Source organism: Diabrotica undecimpunctata, chromosome 1 (assembly GCF_040954645.1).
Source record: "Diabrotica undecimpunctata isolate CICGRU chromosome 1, icDiaUnde3, whole genome shotgun sequence".
In the NCBI taxonomy this organism is placed as follows: Eukaryota; Metazoa; Arthropoda; class Insecta; order Coleoptera; family Chrysomelidae; genus Diabrotica; species Diabrotica undecimpunctata.
The window spans coordinates 69,390,746-69,405,918 of NC_092803.1; positions in this window are offsets into that span (position 1 = coordinate 69,390,746).

Sequence of the window (15,173 nt, forward strand, 5' to 3'; positions counted from 1 at the left end):
GAAGAAAACAACATAAAGCATCAATTAAACCTATATTAACATACACGGCGGAGACAAGACCCGACACGAGACGATCTAAAACGAGACGACTACTAGAAACAACAGAGATGAAAATACTCCGACGAATATCAGGGAAAAGTTTGTTGGATAGGGAGAGAAGCGAGAACATAAGAAGAGCATGCAATATAGAAGACATAAATGGATGGGTGACATAAGAGAAACAGGAGTTTAACGAACATATTAGTAGAATGGCAGAGGATAGAATAGTACGAATAGCACGAGATAAGTCACCAAATGGACGAAGAAGTATTGGCAGACCAAGAAAGAGATGGTGCGATAATTTAAACAATTATAATTTTGAAGAAGAAACAGGCTTTAAAGCCTACATACAACAAGGAAGAAGAAGAAGAAGCAAAAGCAAATAATAGGATGTGATAATAGGAACACAACCATCTTAGCCGAAGATGTAGAAGAGGATGATGTTGAGTAGGACTGAAACTGGTTAATTAAGTTTACTTGAACTGATGAATAAGTTTACTTGAAACTCATTATAATCATCATTATTAAGAAATATTTTGAGTATTTAAAATTCTTTTGTTTGAATTTACTGTTGGAAAGGTATTTATGCGATATTGTCCATGAAAGTTCAGAGTGGGTTTCTTCGTACCACAGGTTTATATGGCCTAGACCTGTGGGAGCCTCTTTGTCCTTAAACAGTGGCAACAACATTTACAAAATACAATATAGTTAAAAAAATTAGTTTCCTCAGTAATAATACTATAATTTGCTCTACAAATGTAAAAAATTCATCCACTTTTACTCTCTCCGTAACTACGGAACCGTTGATTTTAGAACAATTATGCATAGGACATTTCTTGTTTTAAATTTTTGCGTAGAACATTTTTTTATAGGACCTTATTTACGCTAAACTGCATAGTGTTCGAAATATTTGCGAAAAACGTAAAAAACTACTAATTTACTGACTTCTCCCCCACTCCCCCAAACCCGACGCTCAGAATAGTGTAACTTTTTACTGAACTATATGCGGACTATATAGAACAATTTGGTGTTGAAGAATAACTTTTACTTTGGATGTCAGGGTTTGGGTCTAATTATACCATACTGTTTTCTGGGCCTTCATTTTTGACCTTTGGTATTTAAATTTTCCCTAATGAACATTAATTCAAAAAAAGATGGCACCTATGATAAGTACATACTACATTTAAGATACAAGCAATTAAAATCACATTTAAGAATCAAATTGATTAATTAAAAAACAATAGTTTTTTTAAACAATACTCGTTTAACAACTCCTTTGTCGAATATCACATATTAACGTCATAAGTATTAATTAATATTCTCATCACCTACTGCAATAATCATGTTCATTACTGCGTTTAAACAAGCCAATCTTCATACATAATAGATATTACTTCGCCACTAATAAAAATATAACCTGAGTGTTTTACAATAACCAAATTTGACGTTATTATTTAAATCTGTCTCCTATTTCAGATAATTATGGCCGCTCTTAGATGCTAATAAAGCCTTCTATTATTACGTAGACAGAAGTAATGTACCAACGAATGAATAAAACATGCTTGACAAAAATTTTATTGATTTTGTAATTGTGTTATTAGATGTCACCAAAATGATAATTAGTTCTTACAGGTATGGTTTGAGGACAGATTCTTTAAGACCTTTGGATGAAAAAGTCGACAGATGCATTAAAAAAATTAAACAAATATTTAAAAAAAAATAAATAAAATAATAATTTAATATATCTAAAACAAATAAAATCTTCATTTGCATAGTTAAAATATGAAAATATAAAACAATTTTATGATTATAAGATCACGAATAAAAATTTTCGAGGCAAATTTTTTTTTCGTATTATTATATTATAAGCTTTATATAATACTGCGTTTGGTATTCGTAGATAGATTGCGTACCGCAATAAATAGAGACCTAATAAAAGACACAATGACACACGCAGTACTATAGAATAGAAAAGAAAGCAGAAGTAAATAATTTCGATTGGTGTTTGTAACTGACAATAAGAATAAAAACCTTTTCTTATATTTTAAAGAAGTGAAGTAAAGAATTAACATTTTTACCCTCTCAATTACCAATTCACCCATGGAGTTCTCAAAGCGAAGAACTCCATGGTTTTGTACAGAGGTGAAGGAAAAATGTTCAGACAAGAAAAAAAGCTTACCTGAAATGCATGCCAACCAAGAAACAAAAGACATACAATAATCACAAGACAATAACAAACGAAATACATGCACTTGTAAGAAGAATAAAAAATGATCACTGGGAACGTTTTTTGAAAAAAAAATGGAACATGATTTGCATGGTATGCAATAGGAAAAATGACGCTTTATAAAAGGTCAAAGAACGGTTATATTTAGTAATAGTATCATTAAACAATTTAACGGTGTTAACTGGAGTTTTGTCAAAAATTGCAAAACTGTTATCTGAAAGGAAGATTCTACTTTCTCTATGTATTGAATTTGTTCTAGGATTACAACACAATTTCCCTTATCAGCCTTGCTAAGTACTAGAAAATCTCTATCGATTTTTTAATTAATTAATTTTAGCAAATCGTTTTTTTTTTAATGGCGATATCTATGAAAATTAGGTTTATACTTACATTGTTGTTGTTGAAGTAAGCTAATGCAAGAGTTTCTAAAATACTGTTTAATTTCAGCACTGTTTGTCATACCTTATATCAGAGTATCCAGCTCCACTGTAAAGCCTCCTAGAGTCAGTTAACCTAAAATTCTGACAAGAAAACTTAAGGCCTAATCCTAAAATCACAATTTATCCTCTGAAAAGTTAATGCTACTTAGATTTAAGACTCTAGGATAAAATAGGTGACCTGAATCTAATCTGTTAACTGTATCTAATCCTATATGGACTACCTAAAATCCATAAACATAATTGTCCCGTAAAGCTTGTTGTAAGTGTGTGTAACATTCCAGTTTCTATATTATTAGAGTTTATTTATAACACAATTCAGTTAATTAAATTTCCTTCACTTGAAAAAACGTTTCTTGGCTTATTTTAATGCTCCTGAAAATGCTCTGAAAGCGAAAGTGCTTGGGCAAGATTTAATAAAAAAACTCGATATCTGTCTTTTATTAGATTAAAGTTCATTTATTCGAGCATTCAACCCTATATCACTTTATTGTTTATATTGTCTATTTATCTTAATGTATTCACGGGTATCTACTGTGTATCTCTAAAAACCTACTTATTGTAAGACAAAATTTTTTGAACAGACAAATAAAAGCCGATCCTGAATATCTTTAATTAAATTTTTAGCCCGTATCACTTCATACTATAGACATTCTTAAACTAATATACAATTTACGTAGATTTTATCTTAAATAAATCTATTCTATCGTCCCATTCATTGCGTCAATTGCATATTTCCGTTTATTTCACACATCAACATCATTATATTAATCAAATACTTATGAATAGAAAAAAAAATAAGAGATTTACTTAACCAAAAGGTTTAGAATGAACTAACTAAATTTTTTCGTTTATACTAAGCCCCTTTTTCATATATTATCTCATTAATTTCCATATCTTTCCAGTCGTGTTATTTAGCAATTTCATTTCCTCAATTTTCCAGTAGCCATGATCTTCTTTATGTTAGTTAAGTTAGTTTGTCAAAATAATTTTCTCTTTAATGAAAAAAATGCAACCAAGTGTTTAAAAATTTATTAATAACCATAGAATAACCACAGAATTTTCCAGGTATTTTTGATAGAGTTTATAATAATAGGAAAATATTGTTATTTACCAGCTCTTAACTATGAAATTAAAAAAACTAAATGAACTATGAAATGAAAAAATTAGATGAACTTTCACATATGGTATTGTTTTTCTCTTCGAAAATTTCTCTTCTCTTTTCCCTTCTTTTGAATTTTTCAGGAGCTGTTTTGATGTTTTGTTATCTTTCTTCCATTTTGTGGAATTACTAATAACAATGCATAGTTATCATTATCACCATTCTATTTGTCTTTATCCCTACACACGGTTGGTTTCCCTGATTATATTTCTCCATAAGTTTCTATCTTGAGTCAAAGTTATATCAATTCCTAGGGACTTGAAAATCGGCGCAATCATTCGTGTTGGGTGATTAGCGTCTCGATGTGCCCAGAACATCTTAACCCATGCTCTCTCATTTTGTTACTAAGCGCTGTTATCCATAGACTTTCCCTAGACTTTTTAATATACTTATTCTTAATTGTATCCTTCTTTGCCATTACACTAGCCGAAGGGAGTGAAGAGAAGTTCTGGGTGTGCATTGGCAAAATTCTAAAAAGTGGAGAAAGCTTCAGTCTCTCTGAATTCAGAGAGCAATTCTTCTTGTTGCCTATCTGTTTCAGATGTTGGCGACTATCATGGCAATCTATATTTTGCAAACTGCGGATTTGAAAAGATTTGTGATTGTTGTGTTGAACCATGTACGCAGATCTTTTAACCAGGAAATTCTTCGCTTTCTTGGTCCTCGTTTTCCTTCAACTTTTCCTTAAATAATTAATTGCAGCAACTCATACCTTTCGCTATTTCTCATGATGTAACCGAGGTATTCAATTTTGGCTATTTTTATTGTGATTAACAACTCTTTTCCTTTTTGCACCCTTAATAAAACGTCCTGATTAGTAACGTGGTCAGTATAGGATATCTTCAGGATTCTACGATGAAGACACATTTCGAAAGCCTCAATTTTATTACAGGTAGCGTCTGTGAGAGTCTACGACTCAACTCCGTACCATAGTATAGGAAAGATATAACATCGCAGTAACCTGATTTTCATGATTACTGATAAATCGTGGTATTTGAATAGTTTATCCATTTTTTGAAATTCAGATCTTGCTTTCTCTATGCTAGATTTTATTTCTAGGGAATGGTCTCAATTTTCATTGACGTTCGTACCAAGGTAGGTGCATATTTTTACTCTTTGTATTGGTTGACCATTCACACTGATTCTTGTAATTTGCTGTTCCTTCTTAGAGATCATCATACATTTTGTTTTCTTAATGTTCAGTGAAAGTCCTTCTTTCTGACTCACTTCTGTGATTATATTCATTAACTCCTGGAGGGCTTTATAACTGTCAGCGAATACCACCGTGTCATCCGAGTTTCTGATGTTATTGATACATTCTCCTTTAATTGGAATTCCGGCTTCAACATCTTCTACTGCTTCTTGAAAGATTTTCTCAGAGTATATGTCAAACAGTAACAGTGATAGTATACATCCCTGTCGGAACCCACGTTTGATTTTGATATCATCAAATTCTCTTGCCTCTGTACGGATAGATGCTGTTTGATTCCAGTAAAGATTGCTAATAATTCTTAGACCACATGTGTTTATTCCAATATTTGTTAATATCTCCATCAGCTTGTCGTATTTTACTGTATCAAATGCTTTATGGTAATCAATGAAGCATGCATAAATATCGCAATTCACATCTCTACATCGCTGAAATAGCACTTGTATGCTAAATAGAGCCTCTCTCGTACCCACTGCGTTCCGAAAACCAAATTGTGTACGGCTGATTTTTTCTTCGCATAGTCTATATATCCTTTGATGCATGATTTTTAGAAATAACTTTAAAATGTGGCTCATTAAGCTGATGGTCCGAAAATCATTGCAGGATACGGATTTTGTTTTCTTTGGTAGAGCAATAAACGGGAACTTCACCCATGACCTTGGTATTACTCCGTTTAAATATATGTCATTGAATATTTTTGTTAGTCGTTGAGTACCGTCGGTGTAAATAGCTTTATGAGTTCAGCATATGCCTTGTAAGGTCCAGGAGCTTTGCCATCTTTTAGTTGTGTAATTGTTTTTTCCAATTCATATGATGTGATTGGTAAGTGGTCATTACATATGCCCCATTTGTTCCTATAATGCATATTTCTTGATTTTTATCTGTGATGATGTTCCCCTGTTCTGTGATATAAATATACAAAATGTGCGAAAACGATCGAACGTTAAGAGCGAAAGTTCTTAATGATCAAATACGAGAAGTAATTTTTTAATGGCATAGACATTAGTCATTCAGCCAGTTGCAATAGATTCTCCAATCAGACAAATACACAATCTTATCCCTAATATAAAATTAAGGTATAATTAATAGAAGGAAATACAATAACGGTCATATGAGGTCACTTGCTTCTTGTCTAGGAACCTATCAAGAATTTTTAGTAGAGAAACAATACTGGACCACTGATAAGGTGTTATAATATTTAGGATAAACGAAGTATGCAAATAAAAAAATTCCATGCTGGCGTACAAATCTTATAGAACCGTGGATGTATTTGACAAGTAATCTATAATGATAATCTATATTTTTTGTGAGCCTGTAGTCAGCAAAGACTGGATATTAAATGGTGCATACATATTAAACTTGATTAAATTTTTGTGGAGAGAGTTAGGTCCTGTTGAAACTTATGACATTCTTAACGTTGAAACTTATGACATAAATAACTTGGATATTGCGCATATCCAAAGCGTAGTCGATTTATGGTGGTTATATATTTAAGTGGAGCTTTACAATTCTTAATCCAAGTAGTTTGTGGAATAACTGGTTGTAAAGTGGCATATCTTGTAGAGTTTGTAAAGCAGTAAAGATTTCATTGATCTTCTCATGTCAATATCAGCTTTTTTTTAAATCGTAATGGCATCTGATACACATATGACAATAAAAAGAACATGACAATAAAATGCCTGATGTTGTACTGGTGTTATCTAAGTAGTCTATATATTCATTATCTTTGATTCCATATATTAATTAGAGCCAAATAAATTTTATATTGAAGCCAGTTCTGCTAAGTGCTTTAACTGATCCTCCATCATTGTAGCAGTTTAAACCAGATCTAAGAATCCACAAGGAAACTAAGTTCCTGTAGTTGGCTGTATACCATATATTAAAAAATTTTCAATAAAATCCTTTATAAAAAGGTATATAAAAAAACCAGTTGGGCTATGTTAAATTGACAAAACGTTTTCGGAATAAGTATTCCATCATCAGTGTTCTAAAAAGTATTTAACCACTTAATTAAAAAGAACATGAAATAATTTAAATTTTGACTAAGGTTAATGTAAAATGTGGTTAATACTTACAGGTTAATACATGAATGTAGCCACTAAATATGGGGGTAAAAACCCTTTAAAAATTACTAAATGAAATTTAGTTTACATTATGTCTATGTATAGTTTAAAATTAAGATGGTAAAGTTACCGTTGGATTGGTAACATGGCGACATATGACTCTACATTAAGTTGCAAGTCCTGAGACGGTATGTCTACGAGGACTTTGTTAAAGCAACTGATGAAATGACAATCTTGACAGGTTATGACGGAAGTTGTGACAGAGCAGCCAGTGTAACTGTATATGTCTATTTAAGACAGAAGCCAACGTTGTTTAAAAATTGTGAAAGTTGAAATAAAAATAAAATTATAACAGTATCAACCATCAATGTTGTTGTTTTAAATTATGTATGTGAGATGAAATTGTGGTGAGAAAATTATGTGATTATAGTTAGGCAACCAACTATACAGTGTCAAGTGGTGTGATGAAAAAGATTCTAATATAAGGCCTTTTATGTTTCAATAACATTTGGTACCTGAAAAATGGAAACTAGACACAGGTGGAAAGTTGGGTTCTTGAAAAAGTATAGGAATTAATATATTTAATATGTGAGAATGTTATTCAATGAATGAAATAAAACTATTGTAATATAAAGTTCATGTAAAAATTGACTTATAACTCAATTATATTGGGCCCTGTATGTCAAAAAACAACATTTGGTACCTGGTAAATGTAAAACTTCTTGAGTTGCAAGTTCATGAATATAAATATCTGATTAGGTGTGAACAGACTGAGTGATGTATTTATATTTTGTGTGTTGACAAGTATATGAAATGGACAAAATTTGATGGTTGGAAGTGGTTTTGTAATATATTGATCGTAAAGTACGCAACTTATAACTTGAGAAAAGGCCCTATCTGTTATAAAGCAACACTAGGTACATAGGAAAAATAAAAGATTAAGTTATAAGGTGGTAAGTTGAATGAACTATTGGTCTATATTGACTATAATAGTAAAATGAAATTGTTGTAGGTGGCTCTGTTAAATTTGAGTAAAGAGAATGAAAATTCAGGTGTTTTTGAGAAAATTGTGATAAACGGATAGACTACGGAAGGCTGAGGTCCCCAGAGAACCGAAGCCAAACCCTGAGGGAGTTGTGTAGAGAAGTAAAATAAGAATTTAATAATCTGAAAGGGGGGGATGACGGATGATCTGATCTGAATTTGGAAGTGTCGAAATAGAAGCATGGAAAATATTGGTTATAGTGGTTAAGACATGAAGTTTGGGTTGAAAAGAAAAGAGTGGGATAGATGGAGAGTAAGATGTATTGGAAGAAAGGTTTTTAGAGTGAACTAAGGAAGATGAGTATTAGGTGAACTAATAATGAATATAGATTTTTATTCTAGAAGTAAATTGGGGATGTGGGTTAGGAGAAGAGTTGGCGGTGGAGAGGGAGAAAATCCCGATTGAATGAAACATGACGATTAACGCAATTTGGGCTTTTTTGTTTTTCTTTAAGAATTTCAAGATCTTCGTATAAATCTAATTTGAGGAAATTTTTTTGGGAGATATTGTGGATAAGTGAAACGTCTTCTGGGATATTGACGGTGTGGTTGTGTTCTTTGAGATGTTGAGAGAAAGTGGAAGTATTTTCTCTTTTTATGTGCTCTAGAGAGCGTGAGAAAGAGATCTGCATATTCTACCTATGTAGGTGGCATTGCAGTCTGAACATTTAAGTCTATATACTCCACTCCGGTTCATATATTTGATAGGATCTTTGGAATTAGAAATATGTTGTCCCAAATTGTTGGGTACTTTGAAAGAAACATGGGTGTTTTCAACCGAACGTTGGATGAGATTTCGAATATCTCCAGAAAGACTTTCATGATACAATGGGAGTGAATTCACTAAGATAGAAACAGGGCGCCACTTATTTTTTTTGAAGTTCAAGGAGAAAATTAAGAAACCTTAGAGAAGAAAAGAGATAAGGAAAGATAATTTGGTTCTGAGACCAAATCGAAGGAAAGATCTCAACAGTTAACTATTGAATAAATTTGGTCAACACTCTACATAAACAAATAATAAATATTTTTATTATTAGGTGGACTCCGTCCATCTACTTACCTACGAAACTTAATCGGCCTGATCTTTCTACTGGTCAAAGGTATAGTAATATTTAAAGGTAAAAAGCAAATATTCAGAGTTATGGTTATATCGGGAAACCTTGTTAGGAGTCGACAAATAAAATACATACATAAAACAAAAACAACATATTCAACAACACAATGATAATGGTAGCTAAATGTACATACAAGTAATAAAAATACACCATCAACTATGAAATGGTGGTGTACACATAAAAATAAGCAGTAATATGAATAATAAGTACCTTTACAAATACAACAATATAATAATGCACAGGTTCAATTATCAGCGAAGAGAGCCTGATAGTGAGTAAGGAAAAATTCAACCAAGGTTGATTAAAGGTCTCTCTTTGCTGTTTAATGGCGTATCTCGAGACACTGGGTTAAAAATGCATAACAATTATAGCAAATAACAAAAATTAATCAAATATAAATTTACGAGAATACAAAAAGGTTACCGAAATAAAAATTTAACCAAACCGCACTTGGTTAAGTTGATTATTTATCTCGCACTGTTATTTAATGATGGAGAACTAAATGTTCGTAATTATGTTTATTGAAATTTCGTAGTAGCTGATGGAAAGTTCGTAAGAAAATATTGAATGTAAAAATCAGTAGTTACTCTCAACTACAGGTGAAGACATGGATGAACTTAGATTCGCCCAGATGATTGAAAAAAAATATGATAGAATACCATATTATTCGCCCAGATAAGTGGAGATACTAAGATTATGGTAACTTACAGTAATTCCTGATGACTGCTGCACTATTTCACTGAAGTTAATTTAATTTACTATAATACTTTACTTGTATCAAGCACTGAAGTTAAATTAAAATTAAAGGTACTCTATACCAATATTTAATCTAATATGCTATTAGATAAAAAAACTCAAATATACAAGTGTATACACACTTAGAAAGAAAATGCACAGATAAAGTGACACAGAGACGATAATGAGCAAAGCGCCTTTACTCGACGAATGCCCACCGGGAAGTAAGTTGGTTCCTCTAAAATTTTACCAAACTCTCCAAAAAAGTGGGGAAAATGACAGTCAGCCTGTATCTATTTCTAAGAAGACAAAAAGATTCCAACGACATCGAAACTAACGGTACCCTTCTAGCTAGGAACGTGATGAAATATAAAATCCCTTGCATTAGGTTATTATAGAAAAACATTTCTACGTGCCCCGACGATATTTAACAACTTTATCATAAAGGAACCCGGCCTTAGAGCCGGAAGGAATTAACCGAGGATTACCTAAACCGTCGTTTTTAAATGAGTAAGTAGATTGTTCCCCTTAATATTTCGGTAATTTTCAATAAAATTCCCTAATGGTCAACCGACTACAGTACAACCGACTACTAGTATTTACAAGTTCATAGCTCTTGTCAAAATCCATTACCTATACATACGACACTATGCATGTTTCTGTTGACACAACCGACGAATGGTGTATTGGCTCCAACAACTACTGCATCTTTACCTGAGAACAACCCTCTCAGACACTTGCCTTGCTAGTATAAACCTGTGAGTACATTTTATTGTTTTCTTTTATTCTACCCAAAAGTCGAGAGTCTTACAAGCAGAGACACTAAATCCCATTGTAACTGATTTATAACATTTCCATGCTTTATTTTTCTTTGTGACAAAGGACTATTTATATTTATTATAAGTACGGTTAAATTATTGCTGATTAATTTATATGTATATATTTATCTGTTTTGCTTACCTGGTGAAGCAAAAAAAAATGGTGATCACTAAATTTTATTACATGTCCTCAAGGTGCAACAATTTTTAAATTCATTAATGATATTATATTGAGGATATTATATTTACATTTATATTTCTCATTTATAGCATGCATTTTTTTATATATTTATTTACCTACGTATATTACTTTCATTCTCTTATTTACTAGGTTTCTCTATTCCTTTCAAAAATAGGGTGGTGCCCAAAATTCTCTTCTCTTCCGCGTTTCTTTCTTCATCTCACTGGTTTATCTTCTGTAGTCTAGCCTTGTCGAACCCCGACCAAGATACCAGACTGAAGCCAGAACTTTAATATCGTTCTTTGTGTAAACCTTCCTATTGTTTATAAAAAGGGTATAACTTTTGCAATTTTTGTAGTAAAAGCTCATAATCCAGACTGTCAAAGCTTCAGCAAAAAGGTCTAGAAAATCACCAAATTTTTATTTTTACTTCGTTTTTCCAAAATTCTTGTCAATTAATGATAGGCAGCAGTCTTAACAGACTTCGCTGAGAGAAAACCATGCAAAGAACTAAATATTTTGTTAGGCATAAAAAAGTTTTTCAACCTGAAGTAATAGGCTTTCTTGAATATCTTTAAAATTAATAAAAGATGAACTATTAGCCTATAATTTTCCAATTTTAAGGAATCATTAGCAGAGTCATTACAATTGATGGCTTTAGGCTTTGAGGAAAATAGTCATTTTCGAGAGGATTAGTGAGTATGAACAATAGGGGAAGGGCAATATTAAGTTCGTTAATATTTTGTCATAGTCCGCAATATCAGAATAAAGAAACCTACATTGATCATTTTGTTCAATAATAATTTGGAAATTATTTATAGGAGTAATTTCTTTTACTGCTGCTGGTGCTGCATGAATTTATTTTTATTACTAGAAAGTATCTCTGGATCACCCTACAAAACAAAATTTCCATAATTTTTCTAGCTACATATATTCTCTTTCATAATATGCCATGATACCCTAATCTTATTGTCACTGACCTCAATTCTTAGCTGATAATGAATCTGGCGAGACTAAGAAAAGAGAGAGGCATATTTGCGTTTTGCGTTTTTCTGCTCTGTAAAGATGTCCATAGGTACTCAGCATTATTGTTACACAACGTCAGCAGAATGTCAAGTCTACATCTGTATGCTTTAATTTCAGGACATTCATAGTAATTATGGTTTTTCTTCTTTCTATTAGTATTAATATCTTTTAAGGGAAATCAATGTGGAAAATTTGTGAGATTAATATTTACAAAAATGTTCCCATTGATAGTCTACATTTTTGGAATCAATCACAAAGGGATGTTCCTTTTGATCAACCTGGTTCATTAAGAATTTAAATAAATTTTGGTTTTTATTCTTCTTCTTGTGGTGCCCTATCCAATTAGTGGATGTTGGCGACAATTCTGGCATACTCCTCTCGGTCTTGTGAGGCTCTAAAGACTGCATGGGCATCGAGGTTTGTCCAATCCTTTGTTTTTTAATTAATTAAAATTGTTTTTATTATTGAATAACTATTCGTTTTTGACAACTATTATTTTCAAAACTATCAAGTCAAAAGTTACCTTCTGGGCAGCGTAGTCCGATGTATGGGGATTGAATACACTAGAGGTGAATGCATTAAGGTTTGTAAAGATATTATGTAGTTTCTTTGTTTAGCAATGTCTATCTAGAAGCTAGTATAATATTAGTAAGTAAACATTGATTTGGCATTGGTAGACAGTATGCACTAAATAAAGATATATTTAGAAACTTAATGATTTTCTGAAAAGTATTATTAAACACCATTGTTTATTTGGTAATAAATATTATAAACAAACCCTTGGATCACCTACAAGAGCAAACATTAGCTCAATTTTGGCTGCGACCAGTTGAACATTAGTCATCCCTGGTTTGCTTTTTTAAAAGTGTTTTTTTTTTAAGCATGTAGAGGACATGAGTTAAGCTATTCGCAATGATTATGTTGGATGATCTTATTTGTATACTTAATCACTTTAATCCTTACATAAAGTTCACCATTGAAGTACCCAGAATATGATCACCAATCTACTCCATTTTTAGATATCTACTAGATTAATTCGTTCTAATGAGAATATCATTACAGTTGGTTGGTACAGGAAACCTACGAATTCAGATAGATATATCAATTGTATGTCCTATCACAAGCATTATACTAAAGATAATTTGCAAAAACAAATAAAAAATACGATACTAACAATTGCAGATAAGTTATTACACCATAAAAATCTTAAGATATTGTAGGATTTGTTTATTACTAGACAAATTGTATGCGCTCATTTTCTTAAAAATATTTTTGTTTAATAAGTCGTTGGAAACATCAATCACTTTAGTAAATTCAACACCATTTAGCATAACCATTAATACTAATGCTCATAGCAGTGTTTGTAATCAAAGTCTAACTATGAAGGGGAGACCGTTGTACCTTGGATCACCTTTTGGGTTTTATTCCTTTAAACACTTAGTTGTTGATTGTTGCCATTATTTTTATAAATTTTGAAACATTATGTGCACCATGGACCAAGCTTCATTTTGCTTGTGTACCTTGACACAAACGTCTTGTACCTTGAGATAATGTTTAGAAAAACAAAAGTAACAAAAGTGAAATAACGGTCTTAATGACAAAGGAAAATATTATGTTCCTTGTAACAAAGTTAGCTTAAACAATTAAAAATGACAGAAGTCACAAACATATGTCTTCCAAGCACTTCCTTCAACCCTGGCACATAGATAGTCAGTCCATCGCCCACAAGAGATGCATCTGCACCATTTTTTCCCACTGTTGTCAAAAAACTTCGAGTTAGTATAGTAAACGCATTCTTCGTTTGCACTTTCTTCACTGTCACTAAAAGTAAGAAATAATACCTTATCATCTTCTGTATCAGAAGACGAGTCAATAAATTTCTGTTGTTTTGCTTGCCGTCGTACCTTCTTTTCTCCAGACTATGGCTTTTGTACATATGGTCTTGATGATTTTAAGGGAGTACCTGTTAAATTCTTTGTTACTTTTCCTCTATTTTTCACCCTTTCCTCTCTCGCTGCCTTTCATGCTCGTGCTTTTTCTTCTTTTATAGCATTTTTCTCTAGAGTTTCTGTAGCTATCACGGTTTTACCTGGTTTCTTCCACCAGCTTTCCTTTTCCTTGTTTGTGCCCTAGGGTAAGGCTAAACTTGTTCCGGGGTTATAAATATTTTAACACATTTTTTTCCTGTGGGAGTCGATAGAAATTCAGGTTCTTTACTTTCGTGAGTAGAATTGGTTGTATTACATGTTGCATCTGATGCAATAACAGGAACTTGAATGACTTGTGTCACGAAGTTCCCGCAACTGAAACTAAAAGACATGTAGAGTGGGTAGGCTCTTCACCTGAGGGTCCTGCAACAGTAATAGATGGTTAACTTGTATTACCTAAACGCACTGCAGGAGAAGCAACATAATTGGCTATTTCACTTGAAGTCCCTACTTCTGATGTGGTGTCTACTAAAGCTGGAAGGGTAGAGGTTGTCGAGCGATTAGTGGAATCTAAGAAATCGTCATCTGAAAATACCCCTTCGTTAAAGGTGTAGATTCCAGATTTACGGCATTGCTGAGCGGAAATGCGAGGTTAAGCCGTTTCAAGAGCTTCAGCAACCGTGTATATATCGAATGTTTTCCCTGCATTGTTGATCAACTACGCTTCAACCGCTGAATAGACTGAAAGGTCCAGCGGCTGAAGCTTATGGCTGATGTGGGGAGGAAACCTAACCATCACCACTCCTGCATCAGAGGCTTTATCCAAGGCTTCTGGAGAAAGGTGTGGTTCATTATTGTCAAGAACAAGTAAGCATCTTTTTTCCTTAGAGCAGCTGGCATAGTTCAGAAAGTGATAAAGAAATTTTAAAAAAGTTTCCTCTGTTGGCTGTCTACTTACAGATGCAGCACCAATACATCCGGGAGGCCCTCCAAAAATCATTCTGTTCTTGTAATACACTCTAGGAAAAAACAACAACGGTGAAACTGCGTTCCTTATTGCATTAACTGCTACTATGTTTATTCTGTTTGAGTATTATAACTAATATTCTGTGGTGTGAATTTTAAAACTTTTAAGTGTGGTTTTTGACCGTTGTGGGATATTATTTATTTAGTTTTGTATTTATAATT